The sequence below is a fragment of the Magallana gigas genome, chromosome 4, assembly GCF_963853765.1.
Source record: "Magallana gigas chromosome 4, xbMagGiga1.1, whole genome shotgun sequence".
NCBI classification, from domain to species: Eukaryota; Metazoa; Mollusca; class Bivalvia; order Ostreida; family Ostreidae; genus Magallana; species Magallana gigas.
In genome coordinates, this window is record NC_088856.1 from 26,394,158 (window position 1) to 26,406,029 (window position 11,872).

General features: G+C 31.3%; 1 long non-coding RNA gene across 1 annotated transcript; it reads right to left on the bottom strand.

The window, feature by feature from the left end:
* Positions 1-2,656: 2,656 nt before the first annotated feature.
* On the bottom strand, positions 2,657-11,299 carry LOC136274671 (uncharacterized). Its single transcript, XR_010713090.1, has 4 exons — positions 11,256-11,299; positions 10,949-11,066; positions 10,575-10,650; positions 2,657-3,015 (listed from the first exon to the last, which is right to left on the bottom strand). It is a non-coding gene; the product is annotated as an uncharacterized lncRNA (long non-coding RNA).
* Positions 11,300-11,872: the final 573 nt, after the last annotated feature.

Genomic DNA, 11,872 nt, shown 5'->3' on the forward strand with positions numbered 1-11,872 from the left:
ATTTTACTGTAATTCTTTGTTTTATTTGTCCAAATATACATTTGAAGTTTTTTCATAATTTTTTTTTGATTTTTGCGCCCAAAACTTAAAAATATGACATCAAAAAGTTTACCTTTTCCTGCCATTTTCTCTTTTTTAGCATAAAACGGCTTGTTTTAAAAAAGTTTTTCTTTAAGGAAACATTAAGCGACTGCTTGAACAAACAATATATTTGCACCAAAGATGTTGTTGTCCAATACTTATAAGTGACAAGGGTTCGTTCGTGTTCAAAGAGTCGCTCTAGATTTCCCATTCGAAAAAAAGATCAGAAAAATGCCAATTTTGACTGCTTTTGATTGAATTATAAGAATAACGTCACTTCTGACGTCATATACTGCCAGTGAATGCATATAAATCAAATAAATAGGTGAAAAACTTTTTTTATGTCAACTCTTTTATAAAATAACACAACAAATTAATGTACCTAATTCATTTTAAAAAATAGCGAATTATGGGGGCCAAATTTGACTAATATCATATATAGTTCTTTAAAAAAGTACTTACATATTATGGTGTGTATATACACGACTGCCATGATTTGAAATGTTTGGCAGTATTTGGATTTCTGTATTTGTTTATCTGCTTCCTTGTTTTCCTTTAAACGTTATAAATTCAACAAGAAAATAAAAATGTTGTCATAGTGTACGCTTCAAACAGATTTTAAAGGTCTTATCAATTTGTTTGAGTGTAAACGTCCTTGTTTTTCTCAATATTCTATAACAGTGTATTTATATAGGCTTAACATGAGTATTACTCTGAAGTAATTTTTGACGTATAATGTCCTGATTGTCTACATATCTTGTGAACTTTGCATTTATACTACATAAGTTCAATCATGAAGCAATGCTTTATCATAAATTAATCATTGAATATCCAATGAAATAATATAAAAAAATAATACTAATCAATGAAATAAAATGACGCATAAAATTAGGTATCAGTAAAACAATAGAATACTGTGGAATGATTAGAATTCGTGGTGGCTCAATTTTCGTCGTTTTCGTGGGTAGCCCTCGCCAACGAATTTACATCCTCAACGAAAACTAATTATTAAAGGTTTGGTTTACCTACTGAAACAACTGAAAACTGACTCATCCACGAAATTAGATCCCCACAAACAAGCAAAAAACCAACAATCCACGAAAAATGGCCCCCACGAAATTAAATGATTCCACAGTACTTTCTTCATTAAAGGTTGGAAATGGTGACATTGTATAAAATACATAACCTGCGTTAGCAGATTAAAAAAACCCAGGTCAAATAAAACATTTTATTGTTTATATTTACATTTTTTAACAAATTGATAAATTGATTGTTGAAAGAAAGTAAAATTAACTAAATTATTGTTAATGTAAATCAGTATGTTAACTGAAAGAAACAGCAAAATCGTTTCCTTTTGGAATTTGAGTCTGACATCACAATGCTTATGACACCAGTCCGTGATTTCTTTAGGCCACTATTGGTTGTGTCTATGAACGGGGCATGTCGATATTAATCCTGTAAGTTTCTATTGAGCAATGCATTAACAATAAGAATCCATAAAAAATAAAAGGAATCATACTCGGTAGATGTAAGTATAAAAACTGAAACTAATGAAGGGATTTTTTCAAGGAAATAACAACACCGTATCAGCTGTCAACATTTTGTCATCAAGGATATTTGATTATACTGAATTTCTTTTCGTCATCTACATATTTAAACTCAGATTCATTTTACTTTCCGTCTGATGATCTTACAATATTTAATACCAAACGTGTTCTTTGCCCTCATCAAACAGTTATTGTCCATGAATCTATTCAGTTTAATTCTATGTAAACACGGCGGGAATAAATCATACGGGTGTGTAATGTGTCGCATCACATCATATTAATATAATTGCTTTGAGAATCTTAACAGCGATTTCAGATAAGTCCCCTTGGAAGAGTGATAAACGTACTGGGAATGCAAGTCTATGAATCGCGTGTTCGAGACCTGGTGTGACCGCGTTTGGTTTATTATTTTAAGATCAAAAATGGGTTTTCTGTAATTTATCACTTATCAATAGTTTGTACCTATTTTAGAAGAAAATAAAGGCTTCTATTTTTTCTTTAAAATTTAAGATACTAGTTCTTTGCTTCTAATTAGATAATGAAATAGAAACATTTTAATATCACTTTGAATTCTGAATTTCCTTTTTATTTCGTTGTACAGGCAGAAATACTTTTTAAAAAACCATTAAAGTGACTTTTATAGGTCGCAATAAGAATTAAATACTGAAGCCTTTTTGCATAGGAACATGCTATCTTTTCTGATAGGTCTCTTTATCCAAACTCACTTGTCCCATTCAATCATAGGCTTGTACATGTATTGTGTTGCGTTGCCATACCTTGTTGACATCCATATATATTTTTAAAAAAGGAAATGGGATATTGATTATGAATTTAATACTGCAACGAGTAAAATAAGCTACCCTCTGCAGTTATTCCAATCTGTAAACAAACAACATTTTCATGAATTATAGAGCTATATATTGTTTATTGAGATGCATACGATCGTACTTGTAGATGATGAAAGAATATAAAATACAACACACCATCATCTCCATAAAATGATTTCTTTTTTAAAAATATTGCTCATTGCTTTGCAAAGTGAATCTTATTTGATCTTTAATGAACATTTATCACTAAAGCTGCTTATATACATTTGTAAAAATAATCATGATTATATATTGTTTTCAAATACATTTCGATAAGCCAAATGTCAAGCAAACATATAAGTGTCTAAATGGTTCATTTTTAAGCACCATAAATAATGTATTGTAAACAGATAAGAATCATAAACCTTATTCATAAAAAAACAATATATACAATTTTTGCTTATTCATAGTTCTAATTTAGAATAGTCGCCTCCATCTTCTGATCGTAATGTAGGTTGAAGAGTAGCGTATCCTGGTGTTTCGTTTGAAAAAGAGCTTAGGGATGAGTTTGCCACTTTCTGCTGAAAAATTAAGTAAATGAGTAAGTACGAGGGGCGTTTAACAAATAATGTTACTAATCAGATTTCATGCAATACAGGGTTTAATTGACTCTTGAATTTCTGTTCACGCATAATTTGGTTTATATTCTTGTATATGGCCGTTTACCTGATCACGATTCACCATCGAATACTCCTTTAAGAACTGATATTTAAACCTTACTCGAGACACTGTATACAAATATGATTGGTGAGTCATCAACCAATGTGGATAAATTTAGAGGGTACATAAAATTATTTGTCAGACTAAGTAAAGACCCAAAAGAAAATTACTGTGTGATGTTTATGGAAACGTGTATATCACTGATTCAAGTTTACAGGTGGGTCGGCAAAGTCAAAAATTGACAAATAGACATTACGGATAATTAACGTCCTGGATCATTTCATACGGCTTCAACGGAAGCAATACTTGCAAAAATAGCCGATATCATTACTAATGATGCTCGATTAACTTTTAAAAAATAGCAAATTTAGTAGGCATTTCATCAGGGACAGTATTTACAATTTTAATGAAACACCTTGGCCTCCAAAAGATAGTGCAAACTGGATACCTGATCTAATAGCAGAAAAAGAAATTACGATTGCGGGTTCAAATGTGTCATAAGACAACTACATAAAAGCTACAAAAACTACACTGGACAACGTTTAACAAATATTGTTACAAGTGACGAAATATACCCCTCGTGACATTGTACATTTTAAGGAATTATGAAATGCCTTGATATTTGTCATGCATATTTGGATACAGCAATTCATGAATAATTAAAAACCATTATGCTTAAGCATTGTGAGAAGTTTTCCTTATAATTCTCCTTTGCATGTAATCGATTGACTGAAATTAAAATATCTATATAAATTTATCCTTCCAGGTAATCTAAACATATTATATACGTGCATAATTGTTCGAGTTAAATGTATATATATATTGTACCTCATATGATCCATGAATATTGCACTTTTAAATAATTAAGTCCAACGATATTACAAAAGAGTTAAACGCACTTTGAAAAAAAATCAATACACATTTTAAAGTGGCTTATGTTTTCAAAGTACATTGCCAAATTTCATTGCACTTTTTCTATTTAAAGAAAATAACTCTTCAGATATCTTACAGTATAAATCTCTGACAAAAAATGGCTCTTACTATGCGAACTTGCAATGTTTTTTATGTGTATGATTTCTACCACAATATTTGTTCGCGTTTAGATGTGTCAATAAGTATTTCGCTGCTTCAGTATTAGAGTATTGCAATCATATGCTATTATCATATTTAATTGTAAAGTAAAAATGCATTCTGGTACAGGTTTTTAGATAAAGATTTTCAACTATCTGTCTTTTGACACGACTATGTGGCGATGTATATCTTAAGACATATCCTACGTTCACTTTATTTCATACCCTAAGATGTGAACCGAAGATATTTCGAACGTACCATAAGAACAGATTTTTTGTTATATTGACTAAGTTTCAATTATTAAAAAATATAAACTATCAACAAAATATAATGTAAAAATAGAATTGTGGATGTCTCTCATAAACATACTTGCATGAACGATAACATTTTTAAAGACTGCGCTACTAATAAGATATTGATCCGCTTGACGATTATCAATTCATTTTTTTTGCACCATTTTTGTATCACCGATAACACGTTTAAACGTTCAGTAATATACGTGCCTTCAGAAAATTTTGATAACGCCATCAGCCATATTAAATATCAGTGTGCCTTTGGGCATTTAACATAAAATCGAAATTCTTCAAGATAGAGTTCCAAACACTCGTATAATTAGTCGTTAGATAAAAAAAGGACTGATGTTACTCCAAGGTAGGTAGAATGAAATTAAGCTTTTGAAAGCAATGAAATAGAAATTGTGTGTTTCTATGATTGTACATGTAGATTGTACATGAATTTATTTCCATAAAAACCTAAAAGAAAAACCTTAGAAATAGCGTTCGCTCAGTTTAAATTTCCCGCCATTATGAAAGATGCCATGAACTCTAAACTATGAAAGCACATCATTTATTCCGATTACCTTTGACTTTCTGCTGAATTACAAACCATTCAATGACAAACGGAGTTCATTGAAATCTAACAGCGAAGGGTTAGCATGATTTGTGGGGGAGTAGTCTCTGCATACATGTAGTTGTCGGAAATAAGACTGTAGTATCGCAAGCTGTTTTAATTATTTTGGCATGGAAATTCCGAATCAATGGCGGTATATTTCTAAACATCCTGATTACAATTAACATACTCATTTAGTTAAAAAAAGAATTTGACTTGGAATAAAGACTACTTGTGGTCATTTTGCAACATCAAATGTGCTGAATTTGCACAGGGCGAAAAACCATCTTTAAGCAAGTCCTTAAAGGTGGCTTAAAGGTGACTTAAAGGAGCTTAAAGGCTATACAACCTTTAAGCCGCCTTTAAGTCACCTTTAAGCAAGTGCTTATAGGTCCTTAATGTCCAAACTTCTTTAAGCTACCTTTAAGCCACCTTTAAGTCACCTTTAAGCATCTTTAAGTGGCATTTACGCTCTCTTTACACTGCCTTTACACTGTCTTTAAGTGGCCTTCAAGTCAATATTGATCAAGCTGAACAAAAAAAACATATATTAAATGCAAAAGCTCTTTTATAGAGATGGGAGGGGGTTATCCGAGTGATAATATAATTTCCAAGGAAGGGGGGGTTGTTCCAGGCGGTTTTAATCGTCGCTCCATTAAACACAGATCGCTATCATCAGCACCGCTCTGATGGACACAGATTGCCGTTATAAAATTCTTTATAATTTTTTGGGGATTTCAAAATTATTGTAGGTATGAGCGCAGTCTCTGTATCTTAATATGTGCATTAAACTAATTAAAGTATGTTTGTTTCCTATTATAAATTAATCGGGGAAAAATCTCTCTCTCTCTCTCTCTCTCTCTCTCTCTCTCTCTCTCTCTCTCTCTCTCTCTCTCTCTCTCTCTCAGTTCATCCGGTTATTAAACAAAATAAAGATAATGAACCAAAAATGCATGATTTAATTTGTTAATCGGTTTCAGGTTTGTATTTTTTTTTTCAATTTTCATTATTTCTAATTCTAGATCTGCTAGATACATGTTAAAGATGAAAAGACTCCCAACTGCCTTTGTTATATCGGGCAGGATATTACTGCTTTGTTTGTCTAGACATAGTTTTGTTCGTTTGTGTATATCTAATTAGAGTCTATTGTTTGTCCAACTTAAGAAAACCCTTGGAACTAACACAGAATATACAAGATATACACAGCAGTTGTGTCGTGTGCCCAGGTGCATGTTTGTGTATATCTAATTAAAGTCTATTGTTTGTCCAACTTAAGAAAACCCCTGGTACTAACACAGAATATACAAGATATACACAACAGGTGTGTCGTGTGCCCAGGTGCACGTCAGGGTTTCTAAAGGCGTTGAATCTTAGTATGTACGAGTATACGATAAGTCTAGTGAATAAAAGTTAATTTACATATGTAATTCATTTTTAAAGTATTATTTCCTAGCTCTGGGTTTCAAAGATGTTACGTCTACAAATTAACGATACATGTATGTAAGAGTAAAATCTTGAGGCTAATTAATTAATGTACCGGTGATCATAAATAGGGGTTGATTATTTAAATATATGTATAAGGGTAAATATGTCAAATATACCCGGCCTGGCACATCATACAATTGTATGTACAAGTCATTTGCAATTGCCACATGCAGTAAATACGTCACCGGTAATTGGTAATTTTGTTTGTTATAGAATTGATAGTTTAAAAATCATGTACATGTACATACAATTACATGTAAATATTCAAACATATTGGAACGGCGCCGCGATCATGAAAACCGGGAAATTGCGGGAAATTGAACAAATACCCCAATAGTATCAATGCATTTAATAAAAGAAATGATTTCATTTTCTTTCTTACATTTTTATAGCTATAAATTAGATGAACGTATATCTACTCGGTTTAAATTTTCACTACAAAAGAGTTCTACATCATGTCAGATTCCTGTGAATGGCAAGGATTTTGATTTCGCTAACTTCAGAAGTAAATCAAGTTTGATAATGTAGTTTATTTTGATATTACCAAATGCAATAATTGAATATCATGTTATTATGAATAGAGATGTTTTTGACTTTTGATCCTTTTTTTTAAGATAAGACAGCTGTTGTAATGTTTTAAAGTTAGGACGAATTTTAAGAGGTGGCGTTAGGAAGGATGGCTTCGAAAAATCCTCTTTTGACGAAAATGCGCCCTATGATCAATCTGAGACCAGGCGTGAGGTAGTTGTTATCAAGTAATCGTAATCGACTGTAATGATTACTTTTTTCAAGTAATCGGCAGTATTCTGTAATCGAAGAGATTTTCGATGACTTGTAAACGTAATTTAATCGATTACAGCTAAAAATTTCAGTGTAATTATAATTACTTTTTCGATTACTTTCGATCAATCTTCACATAAATATTTTGTTATGCACATATTAATAAAAAAAAACAACTCCACAATTATTAGTTATATTATAAATAGAATAAAACTGATTGTGTTCAAGAAGTATGATTTTCAACTTTTACTTAAAATAGGAATATTTGTAAACTTGAGAAAATGATCAGATAAACAGTTGTTCAGTATGCGTTCACTCCGCCTTGCAATTATTATTTAACATTATTCAACAGAGAGAGAGAAAGAGAGAGAGAAAATTAACCATGATTAAGAGAGATCAAGGAGGGGGAACATCTATTTGAAGGGGGTGCTAGAGAGAGAGAGAAAGAGAGAGAGAGAATAGTGTGTAAGTGTCATTAATGATGTTTGTCCTTGTCAGTGAAGGAACTTACAATGCAGATAATGAGGTGTGACCACCTAGATACATGTTACAATTAAACTATAGCCCCAATAAGGATTTATATTTTAATTTGAACAATTAAAAACTCTATAAACAATTATTTCAAAGCATGAAACAAGGTTCCCTTATTAAGGTCTTCCGTTTCCAAATTGCTAGGTTTTTTTTCTCTTTTTATTATTATTTGTTTCCCTCTTTTTGTTTTGTGAATATCTCAGAGATGCCTGGATAGATTTTCCCAAATTTTTCTGTGTTGATTGAAAAAGAAAAGTTCTAGAGATTATTAATACACAAGTTTCACTTCCGTTTCTCCGTTTCCTGTCCTGCGACGAAAAGCTTGTCACCTCGAGATCTCAAAAACTTTAAATACTTGAACAACAAACTTTGTGGGATGATAGACATATAGTTGTAGATGTGTTTAAACCATGTTGTTTTGTTCGTCGTAACTTGCAGGGACCGGAAGCACTTAAAAATAATCATGTATTCGCATTAAATTCCTTTTCCATATAATAAATATATAAGTATTTAAGTATACATAGGTTTTCTATGCAATGTTGTATCAATAAAAAAAATTCCACTTCCAGTGAAATATCACAGCTTTTTTAAAACACATTTTGTACCCACGAGATGTCAGAAACTAAAAGTGATCAAAGCACGAAACTTTCACGGATGATAGACATTCGATTGAAGATGTGATAAACCACTTTCATTTTGTCGAGTGTCACTTCGGTCCACACAGAAAGAGTTCTAACAAATCGAGCTGTTTATCAGTTTAACTTTTTTCCTTTGATATTTGTAGTTAGCTCAATGAATCATAATGTACAAAAGGCAAGTATACAAGAAATATTTAATACATTTTACATTGAGCACTTCCGTTTGTCCGTTTCCTGTCCCGAGACAAAAAACCTTATTTTGACTAAATCTCAAAAACGGTAACTAGAACAACCAAACTTTGTGGGATGATAGACCTATGTATTAACATGTGTTAACACTATAGACATTTGATTGAAGATGTGTTTAAACAGTTTCATTTTGTTGATCGTCACTTCCGGTCCACACCGTAAGAGTTCAAACAAATCAAGCTGTTTTTCCGTTTAACTGTTTTCATTCGATACTTTTAGTTACTTCGATAACAAATAGTGTAAGATAGGCAAATAAACAAGAAATAATAAATTTAATTTTCATTGAGCACTTTCGTTTGCCCGTTTCCTGTCCCGAGACAAAAAAACCTTATTTCAACGAGATCTCAAAAACGGTAACAACTTGAACAAACAAACTTTGTGGGATAACAGACCAATGTATTTATATGTGTTAACACTATTTTGTTTTATCTGGCGTAACTTCCGGTCGTCACAGGAAGTAAACCCGATTTTGACTTTTTTTTAAAAATAATTTGGTTATTTAGCATGGAAGTAAGATTTAAGCTATAGAAAAACAACATATCATCTACATATGGAACAAAAAGTTCTAATTCCGGTGCGACATCTCAAATATCTCAGGTAGCTTTCTTTTTTTAAAAACAAAGTACACACAAGATCTCAGAAACTGTGAGAGATCAAGACTTGTATGGATAATGGACATTTGATTGAATATGTGTTTAACAGGTTTCATTTGGTCGTACGTCACTTCCGGTTCTTACTCGAACCGTTCAAGCAATAGAAGTTTGATGAACAGCAACGTATCGTAGGTAAGTACAAAAATATGTACTTTCAATTTCTTTTATCACTTCCGTTCGTTCGTTTCCGGTCCCGAGACAAAAACCATTTCTCAACGAGATATTATAACTAACAAAAACTTGATCATCCAAACTTTGAGGAAAGACAAGGCAATGTATGAAGATATGTTTGTTATGTTCTGTATTATCCGGCATAACTTTCGGTCGTCACAGAAAGTACTCAAAAATTAACCTTTTGTCTGTTTGTTTTGTTTATTTCTTGGGAATTCCTTTACAGTATATATTATATCCATTTTCTGTTTACAAGATAAATGGATTTTTTGTACAGATTAATACATGAGGAACGGAAGACCTTTTTGTTGCTATAGTAACAAGAGTCTAGTTTTCTTTTCTTTTGCATATTGCCAATAATATTTTTATTATCATTTTTCAATTAAATTCTAATTTTTAGGAAACAAATGATAGCAAAATAATTATGATGGCTACTGGTTCAAGGTCAAGACTTTACCTTAACCATACTTATTTTGACAGACTGATTTCTCCATAAAGATAACAGCTTGACATTTGAATTTGAACAAGCAGCTGTAAAAATTATTAAATATTATCCTAATGAGATTTAAGTATGACGTCTCAATTTTTTCATTCTTCATTAAAACACCTATTTAACTCTAAATCCAAATCAACTTGAGGAGTTTTGTGTACAATGTTTAGAAGAGGTATCAGTTACATTTTAGTGAAAAATAAAGAAGCAAGTAATAATTAATCGATTACTTGCTTCAAAGTAATCGATTCCACTCGATTACAGGACAAAAATGAGTGTAATCCATTAATAGTCTATTACACAAATTCCATTACGTAACTGATAATTAATCGATTACATTTTTGAGTAATCTTGCCCATACCTGTCCGAAACAAACCTTAGTTTTTAGATATATCTGTAAACGTCTACAGAAGTTTTGACTTTATCCTTTAAGAATTTAAAATACACTTTTAAAAGTCGTTTACCTTCTTGTTCGTTGTACAGGAAATTTCAATAACACCGCATGCTCTGTTGTCTGCAAACATGACGTCAGGTTCCTCTCTTTAAAAATAAAATAGTGTATTAAATTTGATTTTCCTTTTATATACATGTATGATTAATATTTGGTAAAAAAGTATAATATAACATTCCATGAGAGTTTTATGGTCGTAGCTTTTTGGAGACAATATTTCACTTCTTCACAAGTGTATGATATTGAAATATAGGAAAAAAGTATAGCTCAAATATTAGGATTTTTAACATAATTAAAGTTTTTGCCTAACTTTATAATATCTAGAATATTATGGTGATATGATGGTCAATGTATTGACTATCCAGCTTCCTTAATGACCAGACTGACCTGTTTCTTGTTCGCGGTTTAAATCTTCTGTACACCAGGGTCGTTACGATAACTGTTACTATCACACCAAAAATTAATCCGCCAAACAAAGAACCAAGCGTTACTCCAATGTTGGTTTCTTTTGGTAATATAACTAAACTTGAATATGTTTATTTATTACAAATTGTTGAAAACGTTCGATGTCAAAATTGTTAGAATGCTTAAAAAACAATTTATCTTGGAAGAGAAAGAACCTTGAATGATGTTCAGTCTTGTAATTCGACAACAGAAATAGATATAGCAAATGTATTTTTCATTAATCGGTTACCATGTTGCTGATGAGTTAAACTTCCATGACTGGTTGGTTGATCTGGAAAAATAAATTAATAATGTGATAATATTTTTAAGAAAATATAAACACATTTAATCATACAAATCATTACAGTCCACAAAAGATCTACGTTTGCTGAATTTAATGATATGATTCAGTGTATATTGTTAAGCGTGATCATTTTAAACTTATCAATTGAACTAAGGCAGATATCCTGGACATTCATACAAAAAAAAAAACCATTACACGGGGTGTTAATGAAGCATATGGAATTTGAGTTGCATGTAACTCAGTGAAATCACAAATCTTAGTTATTATGTACATATTCAAATTTATAAGCAACGACACGTAGACAAAATAAATAAATAATACTGAAGATAACGTTTTTTGAAATAAGTTTGTATTACTTAGATTTACTCTTTGATGACGTCATGACTTAAGTTGAATGTCGTGTGAATTTGAACGGAAAACACTGTAAACATATTCAAAATATAACTAATCTAAGAACTCTAATAAAGTATTGTGGTGTGATATTTTTGAGAATTGAACATAAAAATACTGGGAGAGATGTTAGTTTTATCAATCATTTGCTCAAAGGTATTTGTATTTGCTTT